Source organism: Odontesthes bonariensis, chromosome 2 (genome assembly GCF_027942865.1).
Source record: "Odontesthes bonariensis isolate fOdoBon6 chromosome 2, fOdoBon6.hap1, whole genome shotgun sequence".
In the NCBI taxonomy this organism is placed as follows: Eukaryota; Metazoa; Chordata; class Actinopteri; order Atheriniformes; family Atherinopsidae; genus Odontesthes; species Odontesthes bonariensis.
Genome location: NC_134507.1, coordinates 28,179,903 through 28,196,169, shown reverse-complemented (window position 1 = coordinate 28,196,169; position 16,267 = coordinate 28,179,903). Strand labels below are relative to the sequence as shown.

General features: G+C 41.3%; 1 non-coding gene across 1 annotated transcript; it reads left to right on the top strand.

Moving 5' to 3' along the window:
• Positions 1-231: 231 nt before the first annotated feature.
• Positions 232-305, top strand: trnat-agu (transfer RNA threonine (anticodon AGU)). Its single transcript has one exon. It is a non-coding gene; the product is annotated as a tRNA-Thr (tRNA).
• Positions 306-16,267: the final 15,962 nt, after the last annotated feature.

The following is a 16,267-nucleotide window of genomic DNA, read 5'->3' as shown; positions in this document are numbered from 1 at the left end:
TACTAACTCAAAAAGTTAGTATGAGTAGTGGAAGTAGTAGGAGAAGTATGCGGTTTCTAACACAGCCATCCTAATTGATCCACCTGCACGGATTCAGGTGTCGTCAGTGCACGATTGGCAGCGCCCTCCAGTCTTTTCTTTGAAACTTTTATTCCACAGTATGTGTCTATGGATTGCTGAACTTTCTCAACTCTAAGAGAATCTGAAGTCCCCATCCAAGAAAAGAGATGTGGTGCTGTGGCTTAGTTGGTCAAAGTGCCTGTCTAGTAAACAGAAGATCCTGGGTTCAAATCCCAGCAGTGCCTTTCTTAAGTGAGCAAGAAGGTAACCAAAGAAATCGTTGTGAGTTAAAGGAGATGTTTTCTTTAAACCTGGACCTTATTTCTGGCATAAAATACGTTCATCTACTCACTGATAACAGTTTGGTGAAAGTCGGCGTCCTTCGGAAGATATTTAGATCACTGGAGATCGGCGTATATCCATATAACGGGAGAGAACAGGGCAGAGACGATACAGCCTCTAAATAAGGCACTATCTGTCTTTATTTTACCAATACTTTAAGACCAATGAATGAATGAACGCGTACTATTGCACTGTTAGCTCAGAGCTGCCGTGTTGTTGTAATTGGGGGTTATCGGGGGGCTTATAGGAAGCTTTCTACACATGCGTCCGTGAGTAGATGAACGTATTTTAAGCCAGAAATAAGGTCCATGTTTAAAAAAAAAAACAAAAAAACTTCTCCTTTAATCTAGCTCACACAAAGAAGACATTGCTGTGTTGAACGTACTCTGTAGTACATCTACATATACTGTATCTACTTTTTCAATAACTTTTGTTCTATTTTGTTATTATACTCTATCTCTTGCGCTTTCTTGTGATTTCTGAAGGTTTTCTGAAATGTCACGAGTTCTACCTAATCAGTTTGTTATCAAGACTGAAAAAAATATTGAGCCAAATGCTCATTAAATGTTAGATCAGCATCTAACAGAGCCAGACTATTTTCAGCTCATACAAAGCCTGTCTGAGAGAAAGGTTGTTCAGGTATTGTATTTGCTACATTTGGGACTCATCTTGCACCCAATTTATTTCATGTTTCTCTCTTTTTCAAAAAGAGCCTTCTCCCAAAGGTCCACTAAAAAAATAAAAAAGGACTCTAAAAGCTGTTTCATACCAAATGCATATGGATCGCTGAGGTAATAAAAAGAAGTTTCTATGTGGAAAATATCTCAAAAATTTCTCAGAACTCGTCGGCAAACTTAATCATTTCACCTTGAAAATTTCACATATTTTAATGTGAAACACGAGCAGGTGAGTGGGCTGCAGCGCTATCGCACGGTTGATAAAAGACTTTTAAAAAGACTTCCTGAATAGCGAGTGAGAGACAAAGAAGAGGCAGAGGAGGGTGAGAATTGTGGCGGAAGCTGGGGCAGGTGTGAGGAGGAGGAGGAGGAGGGGGGGGGGGGGCATTCAAGGTGGGCAATTTTCTTGTCAGCAGCCAGCAGATATATCTGATTTCTGTTTAACAATAAGGGATTCGTGCACACAGATTGAGTTGGTGTTCTTGAGCCGTCGAAGGTTACTGCTGGAGTGTTTTGACAGAATTACTGAGAAGTGTGTGTCTGCGTTTTTGGGGGAGAAGGTGATGGCCGAGGTTGTTAGTCTGTGTACACTCTGTTAGTCTGAAATTTTCACCCGTGCATGCTGGTGCACGGCTCAGTAAGAGTGTGATGCAGAAAGAGATGGGGGGGGGGGGCTGCTGTGGGTGCACCAAAGGGTCAGTTCTTATTTCTTTTTAACTATTTTTTGGTTGCTTTTATGCCTTTATTGGATGGGACAGTGGAGAGAGACAGGATGCAGGGGGCAGAGAGAGGGGGAACAACACGCAGCACAGGGCCGTCCAATGCGGGACTCTTGTACATGGAGCGCCTGCTCAACCCACTATGCCACAAACCACCCCAAACCTGGACCTTATTTCTGGCATAAAACACATTCATCTACTCACTGATAACAGTTTGGTGAAAGTCGGCGTCCTTCGAAGATATTTAGATCACTTGAGATTGGCGTATATCCATATAACGGGAGAGAACAGGGCACAGACAATACAGCCTCTAAATAAGGCATTATCTGTCTTTCTTTCACCAATACTTTAAGACCAATTAATGAATGAACGCGTACTATTGCATTATCTCAGAGCTGCCGTGTTGTTGTTATTGGGGGCTTTCTATACATGCGTCCAGTGGGATGACATCATCGCTGCACACCGCTGCAGCACAGCTTATTTACTTCGTGCTCTGAGCTGGTGTTTTTCCCGGGGAAGGGCTGCCCGTTCCGAGATCTGGCCATCACCATGGATGACTCCGTGGTGATGTCAACTCGGACTGCGAGGAATCTCGATGTGACCCTGGGCGACCAACAGTCATTCTCAGCGGTCCCTGCGCACGATCGACACGGTCACGGCTTTTCTCTGTTCTGGCACCCCGATGGTGAAACAATCTCCCGCCTGATGTCAGGACAGCTGAGTCGTTGCCCACCTTTGGCCGCAGGCTGCAAACCCATCTCTTCAGGAAACACTACCCAGATCCGCCCTCTTAGGACATCACCTGCTTTGTCCTAGCTCCTTACGCACTTATTTGTTTCCTAAATTGTCTTTGTTTTCTAAATTGTCTTCACATTTGTCTAGGTACCTAACTTACTGCACTTACTCTAGCACTAGTTATGCTCTTAGCTGTTTGGTTTTGGAAGGAAATGCACTTATGATTTCTTGTGACTTGAAGTTCTTTTGCCTACCGATGTTGAACACACTTATTGTAAGTCGCTTTGGATAAAAGCGTCTGCAGAATGACCGTAATGTAATGCTCTGTGACAGTCGGCTAACTTCACACAGAGTTTGCTACTGCTAGTTTTGTGCAAAATAGCAGGATATTTATTAGATTTTGACAACATCAGACGCGTGTGTAGAAAGCCCCCCGATAGCCCCCAATTACAACAACACGGCAGCTATGAGCTAACAGTGCAATCGTGAGGAACATACCGAGGCAAGGCAAGGCAAATTTATTTGTAGAGCACAATTCGTACACAAAGTAATTCAAAGTGCAAAGAGACAGGCGCCGCTGCGGTGCTTCATGACAATTGCTACAGTGATGAAACCAAATGTGATTTCCCAAACTAGAGCACTGCTTAGTGCAGTGAAATGAAGTCAAAGGGGTCTATTTATTTTGCTGGATTGTTACACTTGAGAGGATTATTCTGTGTGGGGATAATCACTCTGCTTTGTCCAAGTCATTTACTCAGTCTGGACATATATAATTAAACAAACTACAGTATTGAGGCTGCTCTCTGCCATTTTGGACGCCTCAATAAAAGATGTGTCTCCGAAGGCTTTTGAGCTATTCTTTAACCAAGGTCTCGCACCTTAAAGGACAAGACCATTTTTTTGACATTGGGCCCTTGATTTCACATTATAACATGATGTTCTACTCACCCCTGCTTGTTGTTGGTAATTTGGAGCTGTTCCGAAGATATTCGAGAGGCGCCTGGCTGCTCTCTTGAGATATTTGGCCATGAAACGGTTTCCTATGGGCAACGTTATACAGGCACAAACTACGCTGTTTATAATTTATTAATTACTGTACACTAGCACTGATAACGTGGAGGTGCGTCGCTTACTTAAAAAAATCCGGGTTACTGTAATTTTGAATTTTAGCCGAATGAATAAATAGGCAGCAGGTCTGTGGGCTGTCTGTAGTAGTAGCGCGACGATGACGTCAGTAACACCCACTTTACGACAAAAAAAATCAAAATTACAGTAACCCGGATGTTTTTAAGTAAGCGACGCACCTCCACGTTATCAGTGCTAGTGTACAGTAATTAATAAATTATAAACAGCATAGTTTGTGCCTGTATAAGCTTGCCCATAGGAAACCGTTTCATGGCCGAATATTTCAAGAGAGCAGCCAGACGCCTCTCGAATATCTTCGGAAAAGCTCCAAATTACCAACAACAAGCAGGGGTGAGTAGAACATCATGTTATAATGTGAAATCAAGGGCCCAATATAAAAAAAACGGTGTTGTCCTTTAATTAGCTCGTTAGGGCTTTGGATTGTTCAGTCGCCAAGTGATGAAAATTTCAAAACTTGTCTCAGTCATCAGCAACCATAATCCTCTAAGCAGCTGCCTACTCTGAAAATAAATAAACTATAAGAGCAGTAAGAGCTGTGAGAGCTCAGCAGAGTATTTTCATGTCGCTGTGCCCTCAGTGTGAGGTGTCAGGAGGAAATGGCGACTCACTGGGATGATGAAGGTCACATCTTTGAGACAAGTGCTTGTGATGTTGCTGCAAATTGATCTGTCTAATTTGTCGGTCTTGATTAGTTTGGGGAAAATATAATGGAATTTAGGAAACTGTGTTTCCGGATTGTTTCCGCTACTCTGACTGATACATTAACGTTCCCCCGCTGTGTGAGAGGAATTGTGCAATGTTGAATTAATTGAATTCAAAGAAAGACAAGATATACTGTTATGGCTCTGTTCAGAGTCCAAGCAGAGCTTACCCAAATAAACAGAGATGGATCTAATTAGATCTTTCCTATATAACCCCAACAGTCTGGCTCGTTTTGTGAAGCATCTGCTGTCACCACGTATCCGACACTGCGACATTAAAGGGGAATCCAAGTTTGTTTCAGCCTCAGTCCCATTTGGAGATGCATTCATGGTGTAAACTTTCAGGAAAAAATGTATTCGATTTAACTCTTGTAGCATCCCCGGTTAAATGATGGTCTTACTCTCATACTGATGGGTTTTATTTTGATACTGGAACATTTCCCACCGTAAGAGCTGCAAGGGACAAGAAACATGCAAACATGACTTTTTCACAAATTCCTTGTGTTATAAATTTTAAACCATTTCAACCTTGGTTTAGTTAAACAAAAATCTGAGTTTTTAATGGATGATTGAAATAATTATTAACCATTCCAATCATAAATGTCTCCTTTTTTATCCTGTTTTAAGACTTTTTAGACCAGATTAATTATTTGTAGGCTTACATGAAATCACACAAAACAGACACACGTATAGCCCAAACTAAACAAATCACGGCTATTAGACTTTTATACAGTATATGTTATTACACAACATTAACCATGATAATTAACATAAGAAATCAGAATTGCATAGCAGGCTAAAGAAATGCTCTATCGCCCGATCAACAAGCGCTAACACTTAGCATCGCGCTAGTGTTCATAGTGCTCATTTTTAATCCAGGCAAAAAGTCAGCAAAATATTAAACCCAAACCGTGTGCCTCTGTCAACCGGGTGTTGAACATATACAAAATGCCAAAACCCACACTGAGAACGGCATATAGTCCAAAGGTTTTCCTTTACTGTTACTCCTCTAATTTCCCTTTTCTTTTTTGCCTTTTCCGTTCTGGTGACATCCCTTCAAAATAAAATCCTGGTCATGTCACAAACGTAAAATAAACATGAACATCGCAATACAATGGAAACCACACAAAACAAGATCATCCACAACTCTGGTTTGGGGATTCAGTGAAGTAAGCTTAGTCAGCTCTGTAATAATAGTCCAATTCTAATCCAATTATTTTGAGCTTCTTATTTTAAACCCGAGTACAGAAGGCTATGTCTTCTAAGCTAATAGAAATGTGGGTCCACTGTGACACTTTTCACCTTCATTGCTTGTGTAAAGGGGGGTTTGGCTGCGCTGTCAGTAGCCCTAAGAGCTAATGCCACTCGTTCTACGTTTAAAATAGAACAAATAAGTACTGTTTGTACTATTTATGCTATGCTATGTTTAAGTGCTCAGTTGGTAAACCAAAGCACGGCACGCTGGAAGTGAATCCCACACTTGTTTTAGTGTGTTGCTGTTGAAATACTAATTTCACAGACAGAACTGTCAATATTATCCTCTTTCTTAGTGAAATGTAGCCATGCTTTGGCCCACTTTGGTACACTTTAGAGGTTGAGATGCGCAGGATTTCAGTGCTTCAAAAATATCTGAAACCAGTTCTCAAATGGAACTGGTTCTCAGTTCTGACCCTTTAGTTCAGAATAGAACTAAACCGTGATTTTTGTTTGTGAGAGTGTCTCGTGACAATCGCGTATGAGTGGTGCGACGTCAGTGCGAGATAACGTTTAGCGTGCAGTGTTTAATGCTTGGAAGTACCGACCTTACTTTGAGTTTGACTCTGTAAAAAGTGACAAAAACATCAGTGTCCGCTGCACACTGGGGAGAAAATTTTTATCTACAGCCAAAAATTCCACCTCAAATCTGAGCAAGCCCAAGATCCCCCAGATTTTTTTTTTTTATTGTTATGAGCAATATGCGAAATTAAATAACTTCTAATATACATTGACATGGCATTTTGTAAGCTACATGTGGTATATTTTTGGTATCTGGTATCTGAGGAATGTTTCTCCCAGGGCATAAATCTAGCCAGGTCCGCTGACCGTTTCATTTGATTCAATTCTATATGATGGAATATGCAGAAATAATAGAATTAGGCTGGAAGCTCTATTTCTTTATATCGTACTCAGGTTGTGCATCATGTTTCTGAAAAGTAACCAAGTAGAGTAATTATTAGAGTAGCTAATTACTTTTGAAAATAAGTAATCAGTAAAGTAACCGGATTACATTCTTGGAGAAAAATAACTAATTACTGTTTCCAAGTAACTTGACCGACACTGATCATAATCCTGCTTTAATACACGTGCTAAAAGCTGGTTTATTTGATAGGGAACATCCATTTTTACCCTTTTCTCCATTCAGTCAGGACTTTCTATTCAAAAGCAAGATATAAAGTATGGACTGAAAAATATCCCACAAGGTCGCAACATTTGAGTATTCAAAAGTTAAAGTTTAAATGAAAATGCGTTAGTGAAGGGAATGTTCATATATTGTCCAGTTTACAGCAATTATCTAAAAACATTATAATGTGGTGAAAAAGAAATATTTGTAGACTCACTTTTGTTCAAATGTGATGACTCCACATAATTACTTCTGCTATTTCTAGATGGAACATTGTGTTCTGTGAAGTCCTGAATTAAAACAAGTAACAGACTGATGGTGTGAGGGAGCACAGGCATGTAAAACGCTCCCGTTACATCAAACTGTTAAGCAGCCGGAGGATGAACTTATCTTTAAAGGAAGCATTTGAGTTCCTTTACCAATGTTCTTACTCTTTGCTTAGCTCGTCAGAGCTTTGGCTTTTTCAAAGTCACTGTTAGGAAAAGCGAGGTGATGAAAATTTCAAAACTTGTCTCATCCATCAGCAGCCGTAATCCTCTAAGCAGCTGCATAGCACTCTGAAGATGAAACTAACTGATGCTCACATGGCAGCAGTTTATCAGGGGACAGCAAAGCATTTTCAGGTCACTTTCTCCTCGTAGTGTGCCATGATAAAAAGTAATGGTAGCTCACGTGAATGATGGAGGTCACATTTTTTAGACAGGTGCTTGTGGTATTGGTAAATTTGACTGCATACAACCATTCGAGGTGCCCAGATTTCTGCTTATCCTCCTTTCATTGTTACTTTGTTACTGCAAGAGATGGAAGCAGAAAGTACAGTTTAGCTAGAAAACACTAAATGCATGTTTAATCTTTGGCTTAATGTGTTGGTGTTCACTGTAACAGATTCTGATCGGCTCAAACTCAAAAGGAAGCAAGCAACTGGCTTTGAGTGCCTGTGTATGTTTAGTTTTCATAAGATTATTGCACCAGTTATGAATGAACACATACTTTGGCACTGTTAGCTCAGAGCTGCCGTGTTGTTGTTGTTATTGGGGGCTTAAGGGAGCTTTCTACACACGCGTCTACTGGGATGACATGCCGCAACATGGCAGCTCTGAACTAACAGTGCAGTAGTACGCTTTCACCAGTGCTTAATTTGTAAATCACAAGGTGCCGGAACACAAAGTACATATGACAGTGCAGGGATGACGAGACTGGCAAAGGTCCCGGAACGCATACAGAAAACGGTGCTGAAAACTACATACAAATGCCCACTGATAATGCTGTGGGACTTACAAGCCTTCATTTCGAATAATGTCCTTGGTATAAATGTCATGACAATAATTCACAATTATTTTAGGCTACACTGCACAGCACAGGCTGGCGGGCAACCTGCCCTGCTGCTGCCGCGGTACCGGCCTCCTGCCCTGGCTTGGCTAGCTGTCGGTGAAGTTGGCTAGCTGTCGGTGAAGTTGGCTAGCTGTCGGTGAAGTTGGCCAGCGGTTGCGTCGCTAGTCTCCTGCTGCAGCCGGTTTTGCTCGTCAGCATGACCGCTGCAACTGTCCGTGTCGCCGCTTGTCGTGGCTTTTCTGACTCGTTTTGAAGCGTCATGCAACTCTTCCTTCTTTTTGAAAAAATTCAACCGTCTTTTTGACGTTTGCATTGAAAAGGTAAATCTTTGTTCCTCTCTGCTGCTTCCTCCCCAGATGCTGCAAATTTAAAAAGTTTTTGTCTGCAAAGCGGGGTTTGATGACCAGTAGTTTTCAGAGCATCAACAACAGCTCTCCGAGTCTTTCAAATGACGTCGTTTTATCTCAATAAACAACATTAAATGAATGGGATTTGTTCGGAATATTATTGTTTTATTTTAGAAATTTTTTAAAATTTTGATTAATATTAATATTTTTTTCTATACGAGAGGTACCGGATCAGCCCAAAGAAGTCCCGGAACACGGGCAGGCCAAAACCAAGAGGTGCCGGATCCTGTTCTGGCAGGTTTCGACACAAATTAAGCCCTGGCGTTCATTCATTCATTGGTCTTAAAGTATTGGTGAAATAAAGACAGATAATGCCTTATTTAGAGGCTGTATTGTCTCTGCCCTGTTTTCTCCCGATATATGGATATACGCCGATCTCCAGTGATCTAAATATCTTCCGAAGGACGCCGACTTTCACCAAACTGTTATCAGCGAGTATTTGAACGTATTTTATGCCAGAAATAAGGTCCAGGTTTAAAAAAAAATGTCACTTCCCCTATACATTCAGGTGTTCCAATCACTTCCGTGGCCTCAGGTGTATAAATTCATGTTGTGCAATTCTTTTTTTTTTTTACAATTTTCAAAATGTGTCACATGTTTTAAAAATGTTGAAAATAAAATTATTTCAAATATGAAATCATTCTCTTGTGGACCAAATTGTAATGCATCATATATTACGAATGATTATCCTTAACCAAAATGTCAAAAACAGCATAAAAACACAGATTCTAACATGGCTCATTTGATGAATGAGTGTTGGGTCTTGCCACTCGTGCAGCTAAGGGTTACAGGAAGAAGGTAAAACTGTATTTGTCAGTGATTTTGATCTACATTTAGCTGATTTGTCTTTAAATGATAACAATAAAAAAGAATGATGTGAACATTTAGTGTGAACACCAAACTGTGAGCATTCATCTGAACTTTATCCATCAACAACCTGAAGTGGTGAAGCTCAGTAAAGTGGGTCATGCCTCATGAGATGCATCAGCTGTTGTGTTTGATACCATTTCTGTTTTCACAGCCCTGCATTTCTTGGATTCTTCTTCATACCTGAACATATCATGTTTAAAATGATAAACATTAGTTTTCCCAAATTAACACGGGGACCAAATCCTCCTGAGAGAACCCATTTAAATACATCAAGCTTGAGAAATGCAACCTCTTCTCAGTGTAGAAAAAGCCTGCAACCCGACAAATTGTTGCTGTTTTGATAAGTGAGCCTCTCAATGCAGACGTTACTATTATGCAAATACTTGAGCAGCTATACATCATGATGCTCCTGCATTGTTTGGGATGTGGATAGTTCTTCTCCATCTCGTCCGTGGAACAATGCGGAGGGCGACTGTTCGCCCATCAGTGTAACATTTCACACCTTCCAGGCCAGGCTGATAAATCTCTTGTCAAGGTAAAATCCTGTAAAAAGATGAAAAATGCCCATTTACTGAAGGTAGAGTTAGCCCTTTGAAAAGGTTTCCCTGTCTCCCGCTTCATGTACAGTTCTTTTCAGCACTCCTTTTGTGGATAGGTCACCTGCATTATAAAGCAGAATATCAATGGCCTCCCTTCTTCATATCTCTTAGAATATCCCTTAAGCCTTTGCTGGCTTCTTTTTACATGTTTTTTTTTTTCTTTTTTAGTAACTACAAGGAAGCATTGTTGCAAAGTGCATTCCTACAGTACACTGACTGATTGATTAGAAGGTTGGATGTAATTAAATTGTATTGTCTCTATTACCGTTTCGCCGCTTGTATTCACGATCTTGTCCTTTCGGTCACTTCCCACAGCTCGTGGCCACAGGTGAGGGAAGGAACGTAGATTGACTTTTGAGATGGGGTGAGAAGCTCGGTCATCTGGGAGGGGCTCGGAGTAGAACCGCTGCTCCTCCGCATCGAGAGGAGTCAGATGAGGTGGCTCGGGCATCTGGTTAGGATGCCTCCTGGACGCCTCCCTGTTGAGGTGTTCCGGGCCCGTCCCACTGGGAGGAGGCCCCGGGGAAGACCCAGGACACGTTGGAGAGACTATTGGCGCTTTTCCACTAGCTCGGCACGGCTCGGTTTGGTTTTGTTTCCATTACAAACGAGTATACTTTGTGCCTCCTCGACGTGGGCGGGGTCGTCGTAACACGGCTGTGCGTGTTGCTGCTCACCCTGTGGCTTTTTGTCGCACAGAAGGCAAGAGAAGAGAGCCAGAGAAGACTCCTGGCCGCCAGACAAAACAGTATTGAAAAGTACCGGAGAGTTTTGTTACGAGCTTCAAAAAGAAGACGTTTGGAGGTAAGCTAACGGTTGCTAACGCTAGCTTTTATTATCCGCGTTATGACGCTTCTGGTGACGACACTCATCGCCCAATCAGTGGAAGGCAGTCGGCTGACGTCACGTTTTAGTAACGCTTCGGCCCACTTGGAACCAGGGTGATACGGAAAATCGTCCCGGTTGCAGGTACGGCGTGCTAGTGGAAACACGTAATAGCGCGCCGAAGCGAGCTAGTGGAAAAGCGCCATAAGTGTTCCAAACTGCATACTTCTCCTACTACTCCTACTAATTTTTTGAGTTAGTATGCGAGTTTTAGTAAGCGAGAAGTTCCCGGATGCATACTAGATTCGCCGAAATGTTGGGTATGCATCATGAGTTTACTACTCATACTCAAACTACCCAAGATGCAACGTAACGTGACGTCGTCGATCGTCATTTCCTGTCAAAACGGCAATTACAAGCTAGCTATAACGAGGGTAGGTTCACTTCCTGTTTTTAAAACAAAAGCACCAATTGTATCGTAATGGCTTTCCCTATGATAAAACGCAACGGGTATTTTATTTTGTGAAAATAACTGGAAGTGTGTTGCTCACTACGGCTAGCTTTAGTAGCGCTAAATTCGTCTGAACAAAATTGTAAATAGCCGGTATTTCGTCAGATTTTCAACACCTTGGGGATCTAAATGACTACTTTCTCGTCTGAAAATGTTTCAAATGTTGCTGAAGTTTACAGAGTTTAGAGCTTAAGCGAAATCAGCTTCAGGCCAGCTGATTTCGGCTCGGGCAGGAACGAAATACATTGTGGGTAAACACTCTGCCTACTTTCTGATCGATGAGTATGCAGTATGGAAGTATGCAGTATGCGATTTCGAACACAGCCTATGTCTCTCTGCTGACCTGGGAACGCCTCGGGGTCCCCCCAGAAGAGCTGGAGGAAGTGGCTGGGGACAGGGACGTCTGAGCTTCTCTGCTCAAGCTGCTGCCCCCGCGACCCGACCCCCGGAGAAGCAGCAGATTATGGATGGATTGTCTCTATTACCTTAAAAGGACAAAGTTTGGGTCAAAGGAGAAACAATATTTAAATCAGAAACGGTGAAAATTGCCTTTTATTTCTCTTTTTGTGTATGTTTGCCACTAGCTCTTACGTTGGTTGAAGAGTGTGCATGCTGGAAAAAGTCAATAAAGAACATAACCACCGGTAAGGCTCATCTTTGTTCGACTGGGAGCTACAGCATGAAATTTGTACTTTTTCTCTCAGTCTGTGAATCGGTTTGGACATCAGAGGTAAAGGCATGACAAAAATAAATGGGAAGGCCAATGATTACTCGATTTCTGCTGTGCTCTGAATGAATATCAGACATTTTCACAGTACACACTACATGGATCCGAAGGTCGGTGGTTCGACCCTCGGCTTCTCCGGGCTACATGTCAAAGTGTCCTTGGGCAAGACACTGAACCCCACGTTGCCTACCTTGTAAGTCACTTTGGATAAAAGCGTCTGCAAAATGACCGTAATGTAAAAATGTAATGTATGGATGTGTAAAGAAGTCATCAGCATCAGATTCCAGTGCGCCATAATAACACAGTGAAAGTTGTTTATCTGCATTTTTATCTGAGGTGCTGGATAACCGACACTGAACAGTTATTTTTAGTGCCTCATGGCAACAGGAATGTGTTGCCTAAACCTAACAAAGTACTAAACCAGGGAGTGAAAATCAATGTCACTGAGGCCAAAAATGGGTCTGTAAATAAGAGCAGCCCTTTGACAATGAGTCCTGTGAGTGTCCCTCTGCATTCACCTTACGGGGAATTGTGCTTTATTCTCAATAATAATAACAATACATTTTATGTATAGGCGCCTTTCATAGGCACTTTAAACAGGTGAGTTTTAAGTTTGGATTTGAAATGTGGTCTGAAAAATGCAGAGGAGCAAGATTGTGGATAGCATTAAAGGTAAGAAGAAGTATTTTGTAGTTAATACGATATGGGATAGGAAGCCAATGAAGCTGTTGCAAAACAGGTGTGATGTGATGGATTGAAGGGGTCCGCGTGATGATACGGGCAGCTGAGTTTTGAACCAACTGCAGTTTATGTAAAGTTTTCTGAGGTAGGCCAAACAGAAGAGAATTACAATAATCTAAACGAGACGGGACCAAACTGTGGACGAGAACAGCAGTTGAGTGAGGAGTGAGAAAAGGACGGAGACGGTGGATCTTACGAAGATGGAAATAAGCAGGCAGAGTAATATTATTGACATGAGAATTGAAAGAAAGGCTGCTCGTGAAAATGCTGCCATCACAGGTGTGTCAAGAACCGACTCAAAGGGACAATCTGTGCATTTCTGAGAGACACCAGGGCAAAGCTGCAGAGCATCCACTCTCCTTCAGAGACAAATGTTTGCTAAAGGTTTCATTTTCTTAATTTGCTTTGTCTGCATTTTGGTCCCGGGCAGGCGGAGTAAAGAGAACTGAATCTGTTTTGCCAAACAGCTGGAGACGGGGATGATGAGAGGATTTAAAGAGGCTGAGAAAAGCCGTAAAGTTCTTTAGAGTTTAGCGATAACTGCTCATTTGTCACTGAAAACAACTCATTTCCCATCATCTGGGTCTTTCTTTATATTTAAATCTGGGTTTGGATTATTAGAATAAACACACACACAGATGAATATTCATCATCTGGACATCAGGCTATAAGCCATCATTTCCATGTAAAGGGGCTTTATAGAGACAGGAGCCCCCTCGAATGCTTTGGGATTTTTGCATCTATTAAGAAGGATATTCACCAGGCTTGAAGGCTGGCTAATTATTTTGAGGAGCTGAAAAGTGGGAGAATTGTTGTGTGCACAAAGAGTAAATCCCTCGGTGTGGGTCTCAACACTTCTATGTATTTCTTAGGGATCACGTGTTGCCACAGGCAAACAATGAAGCGCTGTAATGATGGACCGCTCGTTCATTCATACAAACCGGTACATAAGGCAGCATGCAAACAGTAGACTCGCATTGACAGCCACATTTCTCTTCCTCTTGCTGTCAGCACTCAGCCTCCTCGCTTTGCTTCCGTTTGAAGTTTTTTTTTTTTTTTTTTGTCATTTAGGATTAATTTTTCTTTATTTTGATTTTTTTCCCATAAGCCTGCGACAGTTTTGCCTCTTATGTAGCTGTTCTTCTGGGACAGATTACACGACTGCTTGACGTCATATGTTGAACACACTCCTCCTTATGCCACTGGAAATCAAATCTCTAGACTGCCCCAATTTTTTTTTGTGCTTATACATGCAGCGGAAACCTACTTTCCAAATACTACAACTAGTGCAGCCCTGCTGTCTTCACTCATTGCTCACTATGAGTTTCACCATTATTCAGCAAAAAAGGCTTTTCTGTCCACATCTCTGCACGTCGGTGTCTTTAAACATCGGGTGAGACTAGGGATGGGAATTAAGAGTTAAAGTGATACTCCGGAGTAGATTCAACCTGGGGTCATTTGAACCGTGATATCCAGCCAAGTAGCCCACCCGCAGTTTTTTTGATATTGGCTGAACATCAGCTGAGTTACTGAGTTATCCCGAATAGCTTCGTTCAAGGGTTAATGGATCCTGGTCCGTATCTCCGAAATTACCACACTAAAATCACATGCCATGACACCAAGCTTCTACAGTAGTACAAATATGGTCTGTACTCACAAAGCGATGCATTTGGAAGTTTGAAAATAGTCCAGGAGTTAATTATTATCAACACAAGCCTGATAGCTTCTCTGCAGCTAAAGCTCCGTCGACGTCACTTCAGAGAGCTGGGAGCTTCAAAGTAAGATGAAGGTTGATCTACTACTGTAGACAACAAAGTATATGCTATATTCTACATGCTTTTTTTAATGAATTTTTATGTTGTAGAGTTGTGAAGTTATTTTATCAATGGAGAAACTGAGCAGCCTTGCTTTGTTTAATGAGGCGTAGAATACCAAAGAGGTAAGAAGAAAAGTAACCAGCTCATTGTAGCCTAATGTAGCGGAGTAAGAGGACAGTTTCTTCTGCACAAATCTACTCAAGTAAAAGTAAAAAGTATAGGGATTTAAAACTACACCTCGAAGTTTAATTTTTTCAAAAACTTACTCAAGTAAATGTAACCAATGTACCCACCTCTGCATATTGTATTCAGTTATGTTATTTTATGTTAGCTTTATTTTATTTTACTTTAGTACTTTCCCTCTTGTACCTTAACTGTTGCACAGCAATTTCCCTCAAGATAAATAAAGTTTTTTGAATCTTGAATCTTATTGATTCTCTTATCGATTCTCATCCACTTATGTAGTACTAATGGCTTTGGTTGCTGTAACACTTTAATTTCAAGTATGCACCAACATTTTATGTATTTTCTGCTCTGTCATTTTACTTATCCCTTCCTCGATGAAAGGGGGAGCTACGTGTTTGCATGAACCTGCCTCTGAGCCTGCCTCACTCTTGCAGTCCTCGTCAACTAAATGTTGACATCAGATGGAAATTATTCACACAGTATGTCGCTAACATTATTCCAAGCAACAGGACCTGGAAGTTTTACGTTACAGGGCTCTCAGGTTTTGAATGCAGGCAAGAGTGACACCTTTTTAAGTAACTTTTCCTTAGTTGTTCTTTCACTGGTTTCTTTTTCTTCTACTAGTTTTTTCATTTAATTTCTTGCTGAAGATGATGATTTGAATAATTCGCTTCAGCTCGTTTTACACCACTGTACGGTGCACTTGGGATGAAGTTCTTCTCCTGAGAAGTTGGTTTGTGAACTGTTATATTGGTAAAGTCTAGATTTCTCTTGACTGATCAGTCCAGATGACAAACACAAGCACACAAACAGTAACTGGAGTTAGCCGTGGATCCTGTGATTGCTGCTGATAAGATGAAAGAAAGAGTCCATTAAGAGCTGGATATCAGGTTTGATAAAGTCAATGATGCCTAATCTGATTTAGGTCATTGCTGAATTGGATTTCAAGGGGATAAGAAGATGCTGAATCCTTATCAACACAACATTCTATCACTTCTGTCCAAAGTCTGTAGTTTCTGAAGACTAGAACGCAGCCTGACCCTCGCTCTGTTGGGTGATGACTTGGTTTAAATCAGAAAAGCATTTAAAACCTCTGTTATAAATCAGATTAAGGTTTACAAAGGTTATGAGATTGGGTCTGCTTTGCATGAGACTAAACTGGACTCATTATGAAAGGAAATGACAGCATATGTTGTAAAATGGAGAACTTGAATAATTAGATGGCAGTGTTGTTTGCCCCTTGACCTTAGTAGTGGTTTCCATTAAAAAATTCCTTTAAATTATGGTTTTAAATCAAGATGGTGGATAATACAGGTGTGTCTGGAACAATACGGCCACATGTGTCCCAAGAGTGAAACACAGCAACTCTTCCCAATTTCTATTCATTTTCACTATTACTATAATTTATACATTTTGTGGATGTCTTCTTCTTTTTTGGGGGCAAAATGCAGCAAAACTGTGGCATGGTTGTATTTTTTTAAGTTGGACATAT